We start from the raw sequence: 16,723 nt of genomic DNA on the forward strand, positions 1-16,723 counted from the left end.
TTAAAACTTGTTGATCTATTTGCACGATTGAGAATCTTTTTCTCCATTGCATAAAAAATGAATTTCAAATGAATTTCTTCTCTCTCTGTTCAAACTTCTGAGTCTGGATAGCAAGTAGCGCTGATCGGCAGGTCTCTTTGATTATGTCGACGGACAGCCAAAGCGTCCTCCCTGTTACCGCAAACCGTCCCTAATCCTTTTGGGGGTGGCCCATGAGTATGCGTACCGTTGGACCCACGCGAAACTCTTTGTTTCACATGTGGTTAGGTATATCCATGCTCAAGGTTCAAGGGTCCCTTAATAAGCCAATTCTCTATTTGTGTCATAGCCTATAGAACCTATCCTTTAGGACTGTATGCACCCGATGATGCTGAATCATTCCATTAAAAATAGATTATGTTGTGATGTTGTGCGCATTCACGCATTCATCCCATATTGCAAAAAAAAAAATTCCATTTCAAAGTTGAAAATCACATTTTGGTCCCCGAGACCTAGAAAATTACATTTTGGTCCTTAGACCTGAAAAATTCTCAATTTGGCCCCAAAGGCCTAAAAATTCCTAATTTGGCCCCAAAGGCCCAAAAATTCTCAATTTGGCCACAAAGGCCCAAAAATTCCCATTTTGGCCACAAAGGCCCAAAAATTCACATTTTGGCCATGAAGGCCCAAAAATTCCCAATTTGGCCCCAAAGGCCCAAAAAATTCACAATTTGGCCTAAGGCCCAAACATTCACAATTTGGCCACTAAGGCCCAAAACTTCACAATTTGGCCACAGAGGCCCGAAAATTCACAATTTGGCCACTAAGGCCCAGAAACTCACATTTTGGCCTCTAAGGCCCAAAAAATCTCGATTTGGCCCTAAAGGCCCGAAAATTCCCATTTGGCCCATAAGGCCCAAAAATTCACGATTTGGCCACTAAGGCCCAAAAACTCACATGTTGGCCCATAAGGCCCAAAAATTCACAATTTGGCCACTAAGGCCCAAAAACTCACATGTTGGCCTCAAAGGCCCAAAAATTCACATTTTGGCCCCTAAGGCCCAAAAAAAAAATTTTCTTGAGAACTTAGGGCCTTTCGAAAAGTCGAGGTATCCAGCCCTAAACATTCTACCTTACATATCATATCCCGTTGGGTCCTATCCTAGGTGTCCTAGCATACCAACATTACCCTACCTCACAGTATCTCACATACCCTATGCAAACACCTTATATAGGATAGTCTAATCATTTTGACTATGTCCTTTCACAGGTACCCCTCCAAGGACCACCCGTACCCAGCCACACCTACAGTGCTATCACCAACCCCACCAACTTCAACTGCACCAATGGCATCCCTTATTGACATAAAAAACCTCATTGAACAACTGGAAGCCAGAATGGAGGCTAGAATGAATGAGGCATTGGCTGCCCAAAGAATTGCCCTATTAGCTGAACTAGGCGGTAGTAATGGAAATGGGGCTCCAGTTGGGGGAAATGGTAATGCTGCCTCCAATCAAGGACCTGGTGCTACATCTGCATCCTCAAACCCTATCCCTAACTTGGAAGAAATGCCCTCCAAAACTGCTTCTGAGTTGGAAGCTCAGAAAATGAGAGAAAAACTGGAATTGTTAGAAAGATCTGTTACTGCCCTTAAAACACACAAAGAAGTGGTGGACATGGACTCCTTGTCCTTGTTCCCCAAAGCAAGATTACCTACAAAATTCAAGATGCCCAACATGGATAAGTTTGACGGAACCACTTGTCCCAAAACGCACCTGAAAATGTATGTGGGTGCCCTCAACCCCTTTGGCCTGAACAGCGAGCTCCTTGCTCAGTTGTTTCAGTAATCTTTGACTGGTGCTGCATTAAGATGGTTTGTAAGCTTGGATCATTCCAAAATGAAGAATTGGGAGGACATATGCAATGCTTTCAACACGCAGTATCATTATAATATCGAAGTGGATGTTACCCGGAGGGAGCTGGAAACCACTAAACAAAAGAACAATGAGCCCTTCTCCTCGTTCCTTTCGAGGTGGAGAGCCAAAGCTGCTCAAATGATCAACCGACCCTCTGAACAGGAACAAGTTGACATAATAATCAAGAATTTACTGCCTGTCTACCAGTCACAGCTTCAAACACAGTACTTGCCTACGTTCCAATCGCTCATTGCGACTGCAACTAAGGTGGAAGACTTAATCCAGTTGGGTCGGCTCAAAGAAGACTCATACAAGAAGCAGAATCATGCTGGGTCTAGTGAGACAAATGAAATAGCCAGTATAATCCCCACGAATCCTTTACGTGTTGGGAATTTGGGAAACAATCAGCCAAGGAGGCAATATACTAATCTCGGCATGCCAATCCTTTTGGTATTCCGAGAAGCAATGAAAGCAAATTTACTGAAGCCCTTAGAAGCAAGGCCATTACCAAACCCCGTGCCCCGGAATTTCAAAGCCAATGAATACTGTGAGTACAAGACCTGGTTGACAATGGGTCTATCATCCCCAAGAGCAAGCTAAATAACAACCAATCCCTTGCCTAAACATGGGATTAATGCAAAAAAAAATTGCTGAACAAGAATCGTTCGATCCTTTCGAACTTTTCTTAGAAATGAATGAAGTTTGTGTCTGAGAAGGTTGAGATCAAACCTCCAAAACAACAAAAGAATTGTTCAAGACCAACAACAACATGTCTGATTGATTGAAGCATCAAGAAGAACAAAGTCACTACAGTCAATCCGATCCTAGTCCATCATAGTCCACCTAGAGTCTATCTTTTAGGGCCTAGTTTCTTTTTTCTTTTCATTTTCATTTCCATTCAAGTTTTCATTCAATTCAAATTTGTAAATCTAAGTGTCTTTTGTACACAAATTTTGTCTTATCAATAAAAAGGGATCAGTTTACGTTCCAATCATGTTTATACTCTCTCTCTATCTTTTCCTGTGAAAGCACAAAAAAAAAATCAAAAAAATAATGAAAAAAAAATGATGATAAAAAAAAAAAGATAATAAAAATTGGCAAAGAAAAATGCATTCATCCATTCATTTGCTCTGCATCAATCAAAGCTGGGGGCATCTTAAGAAGCACCATCAAAGGGGAAGTTTTGAAGGGTAATCATGGAAAGGATCCAGCAAAGGGTACGCAAGACTTCAAACAGTACCGAGACAAAGCCGATTGAAGGGGTTAGGGCCAGAATGGTTTCTCCGAAAACCCAAGGATGGAAGATGCTCCGATAGAGAGGTGTCTGAATTTTGAGCTTAAAAGCAACAGAATAAAGAAGTTATGCTTGGAATTGGGTTGGGTCTGCACGAAGTCGCAATGCTATCCATACACTACTCAAGTCATCTCAGAATCAAGTTGCCTCGAAATTCTTTATGGAGAGGCTGCTTCTAAGTAAGCAAAAGGAAAAACGGGACAAAAGGAACCCCTGGTCAAAAGGAAGCAAACAAAGCAAAAAGAAAAAAATGGGTCAAAAGGAACTTCTGCACAAAAGAAAGAAATCAAAGCTACAGGAAATCAAGTTGTCAAGAACGGGTCAACTACAAACTCTCCGACAAATTCAAGCCCATCAAGGGTAGAGGACAAATCATTTCAGCCATAAGGACAAAGACCAAGCGGCTGCTCACATTTTGAAAAAGCAAGTTAAAAGTAGTCATTTCCACAAATTGGATGACAACAAACACCTTGAAAATCAAGCGCCAAGCATGGCACAAATACAAGTGTCCTTAATAAACAAGGACCATTTCTCAAAACAAGGAAAAGGAAGAGTCTCCTCAAAATTCCTTATGGAGAGGAGAACCATTGAGGAAATAAGTTTCAAATTCAGAGGAAGATAAAGTTCAAGAAAAGGAATCAAATTAACCTCAAGAATTCAAACATGGCGAAGCCACAAAAGCATAAAAGCTTCTTCGACACTCAAGCCACTCAAGTTACCACCACAATGTGGGTATTCAAAACTCTTTGTGATGAATACAAGTCATATTTCAGTCAACTAGTGGTAAAACCACTACAACAACAAAATCAGATTCGCCTAGGGTCATCACTATCATGCGAGCTCGAGTCAATAAGTTGATTCAACATCATCAAAGTCAGGAATGAATCCCGTAAAGACATCAAGTCGGGAAGGAATCCCGCAAAGACATCAAGCCGAGAAGGTAACCCGCGAAGAAATCAAGTCAGAAATGAATTCTGCATCAACATCAAATCGGGAAGGAATCCCGCAAAGACATCAAGTCGGGAAGGAATCCCGCAAAGACATCCAGTCGGGAAGGAATCCCGCAAAGACATCAAGCCGGGAAGGAATCCCGCAAAGAAATCAAGTCAGAAATGAATTCTGCATCCACATCCAGCCGGGAAGGAATCCCGCAAAGACATCCAGCCGGGAAGGAATCCCGCGAAGAAATCAAGTCAGAAATGAATTCTGCATCAACAATCAAATCGGAAATGAATTCCACAATCAGCATCAAGTCGGAATTAAATTTTGCCCCAACAGCAAGTCATTCCGCACCAAGTCGGAAATAAATTCTGCACCAAGCCGGGAAAGAATCCTGCGAAGAAATCAAGACAGAAATGAATTCTGCATCAACATTAAATCGGGAAGGAATCCCGTAAAGACATCAAGTCGGGAAGGAATCCCGCAAAGACATCCAGTCGGGAAGGAATCCCGCAAAGACATCAAGCCGAGAAGGAATCCTGCAAAGAAATCAAGTCAGAAATGAATTCTGCATCCACATCCAGCCGGGAAGGAATCCCGTAAAGACATCAAGCCGGGAAGGTAACCCGCGAAGAAATCAAGTCAGAAATGAATTCTGCATCAACATCAAATCGGGAAGGAATCCCGCAAAGACATCAAGCCGGGAAGGAATCCAGCCAAGAAATCAAATCGGAAATGAATTCCACAATCAGCATTAAGGCAAAATTGAATTTTGCCCCACCAGTAAGTCGGAAATAAATTCCGCACCAAGACGGAAAGGAATTCCGCACTCACATCAAGTCGGAAATGAATTCCGCACCAGCCGAGCACGAAGTTCGCATCCCTGAAGGAACTACGAAAGACCTGATTCTCCCCATCCCCCGAAGAGTTCTTGGAGATACGTAGGCAGCCACAAAGGCGCGGTCACAAACATAAGTTTGCATCATAAAAAGCATTTTCTCTTTGCCAATATATATAAAAAAAAATATATATATATATATATATATATATATATATATATATAAAAAAGCGAAGAAAAAAAAAATAAAAGCTGGAGTTGAAAACCCGAAAGGGCGGCTTCAGGCAAGAATTGAGCCCGCTAGGCTGAAAACCCGAAAGGGCGGTCTAGGCAAAAGTTAGGGCAAAGAGCCTGCTAGAGTCGAAAACCCGAAAGGGTGGCTACTAGGTAAAAAAAAAAAAAAAAAAAAAAAAAAAAGTGCTTTCATGAATTCTTTTAGAGAGTCCATTTTTGTAGGATGAACACTAAGTTCCTTCGAGTCAAAATTCACTACAAGAAAAATTTGAGTCTCTAAATCGAGTCTCTAAAATCAAGTCTCCATCACCAGTGGTCATTCCACAAGGAGTAACAAAAAATTGAATCATTCTCAAAAGTTCATTTTGAAAGCGTCACTCTTTGAGTCATTCCTCGAAAAAAAAAAAAAAAAAAAAAAAAAAAAAGAGGAAAATGTCAATCCCCGGGGTTTCCAAAACAACCCTAAAAATGTCAAACATAATCGTTGAGAGGTAATTCTTTAATACCTCGTCTCCACTCGGACCATCGTTTCTTCGATCCTTTCAGACGAGCGATGTCATCAACATTGTCTGTTTCCTCGAGTCATATAAGTGACTTTGTTCTCTTTGATTCCTCAATCGATTGGACAAGTACAACACCAATGTTTTGAAGTATTCCATGGTCAGCACCATTCTGGGGGCAAGAAGTGATAAGAACCTTCACCATTCTCCCATCACAGAAGTAATCACGGAATTTCTAGTCTTTCATTAAGAAGAAATTCTATTTCAGCTAATAAAGGCATCAAACAGGGGGCGAAATCCTCCAGGTCGGATTCAGGGGCAAGTGTTAACATACACAACCCAGGGTGAAACCCAACTATCGTCGACCTCTTTTTACATAAAACCTAGGGTGAAACCCTAACCAATAGCCAACCATTCTTCATCCAAAACCAAGCCATTTGATCATTTCGACTTTAGGTGGACCCTTGATTCTCAAAGAAAAAAAAAACACAAAAATAAAACAAATCTCTTTTCGAGCCCTCTAAGAGGCAAAACATCTTTTCAAGTCCTCTAAGAGGCAAAATTTCTTTTTAACTCCTCAAAGAGGCTGAAACATCTTTAAGTTGCAAATATAATTCCATGCATTTGATCATTTCATAAAAATAATAATAATAATAATAATAATAATAAAATAAAAATCACATTCGGTCGCAGAGGCCCAACAATCACAATCAGGCCCCAGAGGCCCGAAGAATCACAATTAGGCCATAGAGGCCCAAAAATTCACATTCAGGCCCCAGAGGCCCGAAGAATCACATTCAGGCCAAAGTGGCCCGAAGAATCACATTCAGGCCAAAGTGGCCCGAAGAATCACATTCAGGCCAAAGTGGCCCGAAAAATCACATTCAGGCCCCAGAGGCCCGAAAAATCACAATCAGACCCCAGAGGCCCGAAAAATCACAATCCAGGCCACAGAGGCCCGAAAAATCACATTCAGGCCACAGAGGCCCGAAAAATCACATTCGGCCGCAGAGGCCTGAAAATTCACAATTTGGCCTAAGGCCCGAAATTCAAAACTCGGCCTAGGGTCCGAAAATTCACAACTCAGCCCATGGCCCCATAATCCCAATTTGGCCCAAGGTCCGAGTTTCGCCTTCAAAATTTGCTCCTTCAGACGGCCACTGGCTCTCATAAATCATTTTTATGATAGTCAGTGGGGGGCAACTGTGAATACTCAAATTTTGACCTTGCTACAGTAAATTTGTTATCTTTTATTTCATTGTGTATTTTTTTTGTATCCTTACTTTTTTCCTTGGAACATATGGTCCCAAGTAGGATTTTCATTTCATTTTGTTACAAATTTTATAATCTCTCGCTTATTTTCAGATAATGCGAGAAATGTAAAAATACAAAGGAATCGCAACCCCCTTATATCTCCCTTTTCTTTTGGGTATTGATTCACTGTAAGTGATTGCATAATATTATTCAAAATGAATTTGAAATCCAGTCTCAAAATCAAGGCCGAATGTCCATACCGGACATTAGCCCTTATTAATGCATGGTTGAAAAGGAAAATGTTACATGATGTATGAATGTCACAACATATGTACAGTTTATAACTGTGAATACTCAAATTTTGACCTTGCTACAGTTTATACCGGACATTAGCCTCTTGGGCGGCACCTGCCGCCCCACCGATTGGGCGGCACCTGCCTCCCAGCCTCTTGGGCAGCAACTGCCGCCGAGCCAGGCGGCACCTGCCGCCCTGGACCCGAAAATGGCCTATAAATAGACCATTTTCAGCCTATTTTTGACACCCCTGTCTGTGTTGACGGACGAATCCTTCTCCCTCTCACGCTCCTTGCGTTTTCTTTACCGCTTTTTGCATTTAATTTAATTTTTATTGCATTTTTATTGTGATATTTGGACATTAAAATTAAACAAATTAAAATTAATTAATATTTCCTAAGCGAGGAGCTTAATCTGGAGTTAAGAAGCGGTCGTCGATTAAATCAGGTATGTAAACAAAACTCTGCCTATTTAATTTTAGCACATCATGCATATTTCTCTTCTACTCTTAATAATTCTACAATTGCATAAATGCATTCACGTCATCATTTGGACAAATAAACTGTCTTAATTAAACACGATTAAGCTTAAATGTCCGGTTAATTAATAACTGTGGTATTAAAGCCTTAAATCCGATAATATTGGTTAAAAGAGCCTAGTTAATTAATAACTACGGTTCAATTGCCTTATTTCGAACAAATCCGGCTTAAGTCCAATTAATCAATAACTGTGGCTAAAAGCCTTAATCAATCACGTCTCGACAATAAATTGTGATTAAGCTCGAACGCCCGATTAATTGATAATCGTGGCATTAAAGCCTAAATCGCACATTTTGGCAAACTAATTGCCTAAAACAACACATTTTGGCCAAAGGCCTTAAAATCAACCATTTTAGCGACAAATCGCTTAAATTAATCAATCTTTTGGCTAAAGGCCTTAAAATCAACCATTTTGGCGACAATCGCCTAAATCGCACATTTTGGCAACAATTGCCTAAATCAAATCATTTTGGCTAAAAGCCATTAAAATCAACATTTTTGGCAAAATGCCTAAACAAAATGCACAAAGCATATACACACTCATGCACAAAGCATACACACAAAATGCACAAAGCATACACACACTCATGCACAAAGCATACACACAAAATGCACAAAGCATATATACACTCATGCACAAAGCATACACACTCATGCACAAAGCATATACACACTCATGCACAAAGCATACACACTCATGCATTAAGCATACCCCTTCAAAGCCCTTCAAAGAAGGCCTATCGAACTATGTTGACTTTGATCTTCCATTCAAACGGGAGTACGTAGGCACGTTCGGGATTTAACCCCGAGCGACAAGTTGAAATCACTCAAACATTTCATTAATCCATCATTCACCTTGCAAAGCATTCATCCATCGGTTAGTTCGTCAGCATGACATAGTCTCGGGATCCACCTCGGGTTCGTAGATTGTGCCTTAATCATTGGGATAATTAATCTAGTAACTAGGTTAATTAAAAATGGAGTCACTTAGGGTTTTTTCCTAGTTTACCCTAAAATAATTAAACAAGGTGGCGACTCACACACATCACGTGTATTTCTTCTTATTCATCATATGCATCACATGCCTATGACATTTGGGGAAGGGGTTCACAATAACACACAGGGGAACGGGAGTTGGGAAATGCATGCCTTCCAACCTTATTTCTCCCACACACGGATTCCGTTGGTATAAAATTTCGACATCTGTTTCCTAGGAATTGGTCTAATCTCAACAACCAACAGGGGGTTTTGAGATTGACGATATCAACTCTCGGAAATGAATGCGGCACAACAACAGCAAACAGAATCGGGTGCACCTTAGGGGAAGTAACTAAGGCTTTTAACTATGTGCATTGGCTTTAGTCTTATTGGGTTTAACAAAGTCTGGGTTCCGCAAACAGGATTTGGGCTTTGTTGGGCCTACTCCTTTTGATGCACCTTTAAGGTACTAGGCTTGCGGTTGGTAGTAATGTTAATTCTCAGATGGATTCACCTAAATCGCATGGTCTAGGCTAGATCCACCGTCAAACTTAACACCAGTACCGAAGGATAGTATGGGTAGAATGAGGTGAGAAGAGAGAAATGCGAATGAATGCAAAAATCCTAAAAAGAAAAAGGAAAGCATTTAAACACATACGGACGATTAATAATTTTCCATCGGCTTTTTCTAACTAATTTTATTTAGAAAGTAGGCTTTTTAGAGTCAATTCCTAATTGCAACCACTAAATTATTTATTAAAAATAACCGGGGATTAGTGGGTGCAAAATCCCCAGCGGAGTCGCCAAACTGTTTTCGCCCCGAATTGAGAATCCTTTAAAAAACCCCGGAAAAGGACCTCGGAAAACATCTTTTTTATTTTGTTTATTCTGTTTTATTAAAAAAAGGGTGATAAAAATCGTTTTTGAATACGCGATGCCGATAAATCGGTCTTATAAATTGCTTTGAGTCGCCACCCATTTTTTCGGCAATGGGACCGTTTTTAGTTTAATTTTATTAAATGACTCCATTTTTAACCCAATTTTATTTAAGGCCGAATTATTTAGAGAAACTGGTCAGGCGTACCAAGTACGATTTTAGGTAAGGGAATTAGGTACGTCGGCCCGTTGGAAGCCGACGCTGGGAAAACCGGCCTCTTTTAACCTACGATTTCTAATAGATTTTATTTTAGAAAAGCCAATTATTTAAACCCAACCCGAACAAATCGAACCGAGTTCCTATGTGGAAAATTATTTAATCGCCCCAAACAAATTCATTCATCGCATTCATACATAAATTAATTGTCCCATCCACCATTCATCCATAATACATATAAAATGAAACAATTAAAAGCCCCGCTCTTGCCTTATGGTTAAAGGCGGGCCACAAACCGGATTTAATAATAAAATCAATAATAAACAATAAGAAATAAATCCTAAAATCTCATAATCATCAATAATTAATTGATTTGTTTTGATTAAAACTCGATTTGCCCAATATTGATCGTTTTCCGGATTAAGATTAGAAATTTATTTAATGAAATGAAATTAAGACAAAATAATAAAAGTAATTTGGGATTGGAAGACAGTCGCGTCACGTGGCTGTTCTATGGAAGAACAGTCGCGTGACGCAGCTCTTATCTTTTATTCTGGGGTTTGTAACAGTCGCGTCACGCAGCTGTTCTATGAAGAACAGTCGCGTGACGGAACTTTGGTTATGGTCCTGTAGACTAGAACAGTCGCGTCACGCAGTTGTTCTATGAAGAACAGTCGCGTGACGGAACTCCTAGCTACGTGACGAAACTGTTTGTGACTTATTTAAAATCCTCAGACATATCGATTATTTATTCAAGACATAACGTTAAATACAAATATGAAGACAAAATACATACTGAGTGCACAAACAGCTGCGTCACGCAGGTGGTCCAGTCCAGATCAAGGGCTTTTGGACATGAACAGCCGCGGCATGCAGGTAGTAGCTACGTGACGCGACTGCTCTGGTCCGCAACTACCTTTCAAACTACTCTTTTTTACGTGTTCTTTTTGTCAAAAGAGATTAAAATCAATCCAAGAGAGTTCAACAGTGGGCAAATTTACGTTTTATCAATAACAGGTCAATTAAACACTACGAAAATGAGATTTTTAAGAGATAAAATACTAGAAATAAAGATAAAGTTTAGATTAGTTACCTAGCCCTCAGATTTGAGGATTGCATGCGCTGAGATTAACTCAGAGGCGTTGTTTCACGGTTCCAAAAGTGTATTCACCAAGTCCTTTCACAAAATGGATCGTTTTCTTTTTCTTTCTTTGCTCTCTTTTCCTCCTCTTATCTTTTCATATTTTTATTTTTTTTTATTTTTGAATCTAAAATATCTATGACTCGATCTTCCCCAAGTTTACTCAGTTGAATTCTTAAGGAAGAACTCTAGTCGTTAACCTAAAAACTTAAACTCAGAATGCGATCTTTCCAAGAGGAAATGAGAGCAAAGTGTTCAAAAAGTCCCCTTTTTGCTGCAAAATGTTGTATTTATATGGCTAGGGCAACAGAGCATAGTCGCGTCACGCAGGTAGAAGCTGCGTGACGCACCCGTAAGCTGCGTGACGCGACTTACTTTTCGTATAGTTGCCGCGTATCCATACAAACAGTGCAGGCCGTTGCACGGGCGCGCACCAGAGGTGTCAGCCCTGTTAGAGCTGTGTGATGCAGCTAAGAGTGCCGTCACGCAGGTAGCAGCTGCGTGACGCAGCCCTAACGCGGGTCAGGCTCCTTTGGGCGGTTTGATTCAATTTTTGGTTCAAACACTTCCGGTTTATCATGATACTTTATCCCTTGTCCTCATATCATCATCGGGTCAGGTGGGGATATAAAATTACGCGTCAACACCCTCCAACCTGGTTTTTCCTATAAATACAACCCTAAATCGACAGTTTTAGGGACTCGATCTGTGTTGACGGACGCTCTCTTCTCTCCTACGCTCTTTGCGGTTCTTCTACTGCTTTTCTGCATTTAGTGTAGGCTTTTATTACTCTACTGTTGTGATATTTGGTCACTTAATTGAATTAATTTTAATTAGTATTCCCCAAATGAGGAGCTTAATCGGGAATTTTTAAACTGAAGCTAAGAAGCGGCCGCCGATTAACTCAGGTAATAACGAAACTCTGCCCATTTAATTTCAGCATTCTGAGCATATTTCTCTTCTACTTTAAACTCTAATTAAATAACTGCATTCACACCATCGTCATCTTGGCAGAAAATTGCCTTAAGTAAATAAGTTTAGGCTAAATGCCCGGTTAATCAATAATCGTGGTATTAATGCTAAAACTCCGAACATATTGGTTAAAGTGCCTAGTTAATTAATAACTACGGTGTATTTGCCTTTATTTCGAACAGTTCGGCTAAAAGTCCAATTAATCAATAATTGTGGCTAAAAGCCTTAATCAATCACGTTTTTGGCAACAAATTGCCTACAGTTTAATCAATCACGTTTTGGCAACAAATTGCCTACGGTTTAATCAATCGCTTTTGGCAACAAATTGCCTATAATTCAAATAACCACTTTTTGGCGACAAATCGCCCAAATATCACTTTTTCTTTGGCAATAAATTGCCTAAATTACATATCATCTTTTGGCACGAATGCCTTAATCATTTTGGTGACAAATCGCCCAACAAAACCCCTTTGGCACAAACGCCCTTAATCATTTTGGCGACAAATCGCCTAACCAATCTTTGGCAACAAATTGCCTAATCAAATATCAACTTTTGGCACAAATGCCTTAATCAACCATTTTGGCGACAAATAGCCCAAACATCAATTTTTGGCAATAAATTGCCCAATCAGACACCTTTTGGCAACAAATGCCTAAAACAAAAAATCAATCAATCTTTGGCAAAAATGCCTAAAAAATGCACGAAGCATACACACACTCATGCATGAAGCATACCCCTTCAAAATGCCTTTGAATAGGCTTTATCGAACTACGTCGGCTTTGATCTCTCATTCAAACGAGAGTACGTAGGCACGTTCGGGATTCAACCCCGAGCGGCAAGTCGAAATCACCAAAACACTTTACTGGTCCAATTGCATCAATTTATCTTGCAAGGCATTTACACTTAGGTTAGTTAGTCAGCATGACATAGTCTTGGGATCCACCTCGGGTTTGTAGATTGTGCCTTAAACTTTGGGATAATTAATCTAGACTTAGGTTAATTAAAATTGGAGTCATTTAGGGTTCTTTCTTAGTTTTCCCTTATAAAAATAAACTACGTGGCGACTTCATAAAACACACATGTGAGCATACCTTGTTCTAGCATAATTTTGCCTTCGGGGGAGGGTTCACACCCGTGGGACCAATCACAAGAGCTCGTGCAACTAAGCTACGAGCAGCCTTGAATGCATTTACTCAAGAACAAATCACATTGGAGCTTCAAGATCATAATTATGCAAGATGTGAGATTGAACTTGAAGAAAAGCCAAAGCTTGTTATGGTGCTTGAGGCGTGCAAAGAGTCTGCCCATTGATGCATTCTACTTGGTTCTATACTTAGGCAAATTTAGGAGGATGTTATTTTATTATGAGCTTAAGTATGGGCTGTGTAGGGCCTCTGGCCCATTTGTCCTGTTTTTTGTTTAAATTCTTTAGTGGACTTAATTAATTAGTGTAAGGTTGGTTGGGCTTATTTTCCAGAGTTGGGCCAACCCTAGATTAGTTTATGTTTAAGTCAGGCTTGTTTTATTTAGTTAGCTTGGACTTGTATTTAATTAAGCCCATTTGGGCCACATTAGGTTTAGGCCTGGGCTAACTTAAGTTAATAGCTAAATTAGGTTTAGCTTAGGTTATTTATATTGTGATGTAAGAGCTGCACGGCAGCCACCTTGAATATTAATGAAAACCAACGTGTTTTCTTTGTTCTTCAAGAATAGACCGTGTTCTTCATTCTTGCATGAATAGAACCGAATCTTCCTTAGTAATTAGGCTTGTGAGTTCTACAAGATTAATTGCACCAAGAATTTCAGAGTTGTTTTCAAGAGTACTTGAAGGTAAGTTTCTGATTCTTGTTTTAAATTCCTTGTTTTTCTCTCTTAAAGAGTACTTGGGGGTCAAAGGGATTGATGGGTACTTCCGTGATTGCATGTTTTCCGCTAGATTTCCTTGTTGATTTGCAAGAGTACTTGTTAATTAGCTAGGGTCATATTATCTGGTATCAGAGCACTATGGTTGTGGATTTCAATCGATCCTAGGGTTAGGGACTTAAAAAAAAAAACGAAAAGAAAAAAGGAATTCTTGCTTATATTTTGCTGCAAATTCGCATTGAAAAAAAAAATTGTTATTCGATTTGACCTGAGAATTATATGCTAGTAAACTATATGCTTGTATGAAGCACTTGAGAATTGATTTGTGACAACCTGAAATTGTGCACTGAAGTGAATTGATATTCTAGCACAGCTATAGTTACATATTGTTCTTGGGAAATTTTTCTTAAATACTTGCTTTGATAATTAGATTGATTAGGTCCATAGTTAATTTTGCTTTGTAGTGAATTAACTTCGTTCATCTTGTCCAGAATTGTTTATTTATTGACTCTAGTATTCTATTATTTGTTTGTGGGAACAATTAGAGCTGCAGTAGTTAGGAAATTTTGGGATTTCGCACATTCAGAGAGAAGCACGCCCATAAGCACGCCCGTGCCCACCTCTGGAAGTCAAGGCGGTGCTGTAGGCTAGAGAAGCACGGCCATGCCATATTTTAGCATGCCCGTGCCCGCCTCTGGAAGTCTAGGCGATTTTGCAGGCTGAAGAAGTGCACTCGTGCTACCTCTATAATCAGCCCGTGCTAGCCTCTAGAAGTCTAAGCATGCCCGTGCCAAACCATAGCAAGCCCGTGCACACCTCTGGAAGTCCAAGACCTACCCGTGCCATTCCAGCACGCCTGTGCTTTGCCTCTTATCATTGCTAAAGTGTTATTTGCTTGTTCCTACACTTTAGTTTATTAAATTCTAGCAATACACCTTTCTTATTCTTGTATTGCCATTCGAAACGTTGTGATTTCTTGTTAGATTTTGTGCATTCTTTGATTATATTCTTTGCTTTCCTAACTTTCTCTTGACTTTTGTAGCAACTTTGGGATTCTGAAGTGCAATTATTCAAGTGGAAAGAGTGGTAAAAGGCTGGAGTGAAACCCACATATTGTGAAAAGCCAAACAAAGAGAGAAACACGTGAGGGAGTGATAAACTAACCATTTCCTTCAGTTCTGTGTTTGCAATCTTATTTCAGGATGTCTGATTCATCTAGAGATAAGGATAACAACCCTCTCAAAGTTGAAGATCCAAAACTACAAGCCTTTCTAGATGCCTTCTCTAGAGAGATGGGACGAATCACTAGGCTTATGGAGAGTTTTAATGACAAACTAGAGATTCAAGAACAAAAGACAGAAAGACATGACCCTAATGCCACAAGGAGGGGTGCAACCACTTCCAAAGAGCACTCTAGACAACCTTGGCATGAAGAGTATGAAGAAGAGAATGATGAATGGCATAGAGAGCCCTCGTGGGCAAGAGGAGGTAGAAATAACAGAGGAAGAGGAAGAGGGATTGGTAGAGGCCGTGTTTACAGAAATGAAACCTATTTTGGGGAGGATGAAGAAGAGGTTGATACACCATTAGATGGTAACTTGGGTAACATCAAACTCAAGGTGCCACCTTTCAAAGGCCGAAACAATGCAGACGAATACTTGGAATGGGAGAGGAAGGTTGAAATGATCTTTGAATGCAACAGGTACACTGAGGAGAAAAAGGTGAAGATTGCAGCCTTAGAGTTCCAAGACTATGCTCTATTTTGGTGGGATCAACTTAATCAGAGTCGAAGAAAAGTGGGAAGACGACCTATCCACAATTGGGAAGATATGAAGGAGGTAATGAGAAAACGCTTTCTCCTTGATCATTATTTCAGGGAGTTGCATCAGAAGCTTCATAGACTCATCCAAGGAGCCAAATCAGTAGAGGACTACCATAAAGATATGGAGATGTGCATGGCTAGAGCACACATCGAGGAGAATGAGGAGGTGACTATGGCTAGATTCCTAGGTGGCCTTAATAAGGACATAGTTGATGCACTCGAGATGTACAAGTATGATTCCATGGAGGAGATGCTGAATATGGCCATGAAGTTAGAGAAGCAGAGAAAAGGGAAGAACACCACATCATATAGGGCTGCCAACAACAACAGTAACTCTTGGAGTACGAGATGGCCAAAAAGGGAGGAGAAAAAGGAGTTTCAAAGCTCTACACAAAAGGGGGCAGACTCAGTATCTAAGGCATTCACGCCTGATGCTCCACCTTAGTCGAAGGGATCAAGCTCCACTACTCCTAGTAGAGACATTAAGTGTTTCAAGTGTCTTGGAAAGGGTCATATATCTTCTCAATGCCCTAACAAAAGGGTAATAGTGATTCGAGATGGATACACCTATTCTGAATCTGAGGATGAAGAAAACCCAATGCCGCCACTTGAAGACTGCAATGATGACGATGAGGTTGATGATGAAGTTTTACAACTTGAGATGGGACAGTTACTAGTTACCAGGTGAGTTCTCAACATGCAAGTTCAAGAGGAGAGCTTAGAATAAAGACAGAATATCTTCCATACCAGATGCTTGGTACTTGACAAGGTATGCCTTTTGATTATTGATAGTGGAAGTTGCACTAATGTAGCTAGTTTGAGCATGGTGCAGAAATTGGGTTTGACATGTATACAGCACCCACGGCCATATAAGCTTCGATGGTTAAATGATATGGGTTCTGTGAGAGTAAACAAGCAGGTGAAGGTGCCATTCTCCATTGGGTGGTACAAGGATGAGGTCACTTGCGATGTGGTACCTATGCTAGCTGGGCATAACCTTTTAGGCCGCCCATGGCAATTCGACAGGCGAGTCCAGCATGACGGGTACACCAAGCGGTTCTCCCTT

The sequence above is a fragment of the Jatropha curcas genome, chromosome 7 (assembly GCF_041381405.1).
Source record: "Jatropha curcas cultivar XTBG-Jc1 chromosome 7, XTBG_Jcur_1.0, whole genome shotgun sequence".
In the NCBI taxonomy this organism is placed as follows: domain Eukaryota; kingdom Viridiplantae; phylum Streptophyta; class Magnoliopsida; order Malpighiales; family Euphorbiaceae; genus Jatropha; species Jatropha curcas.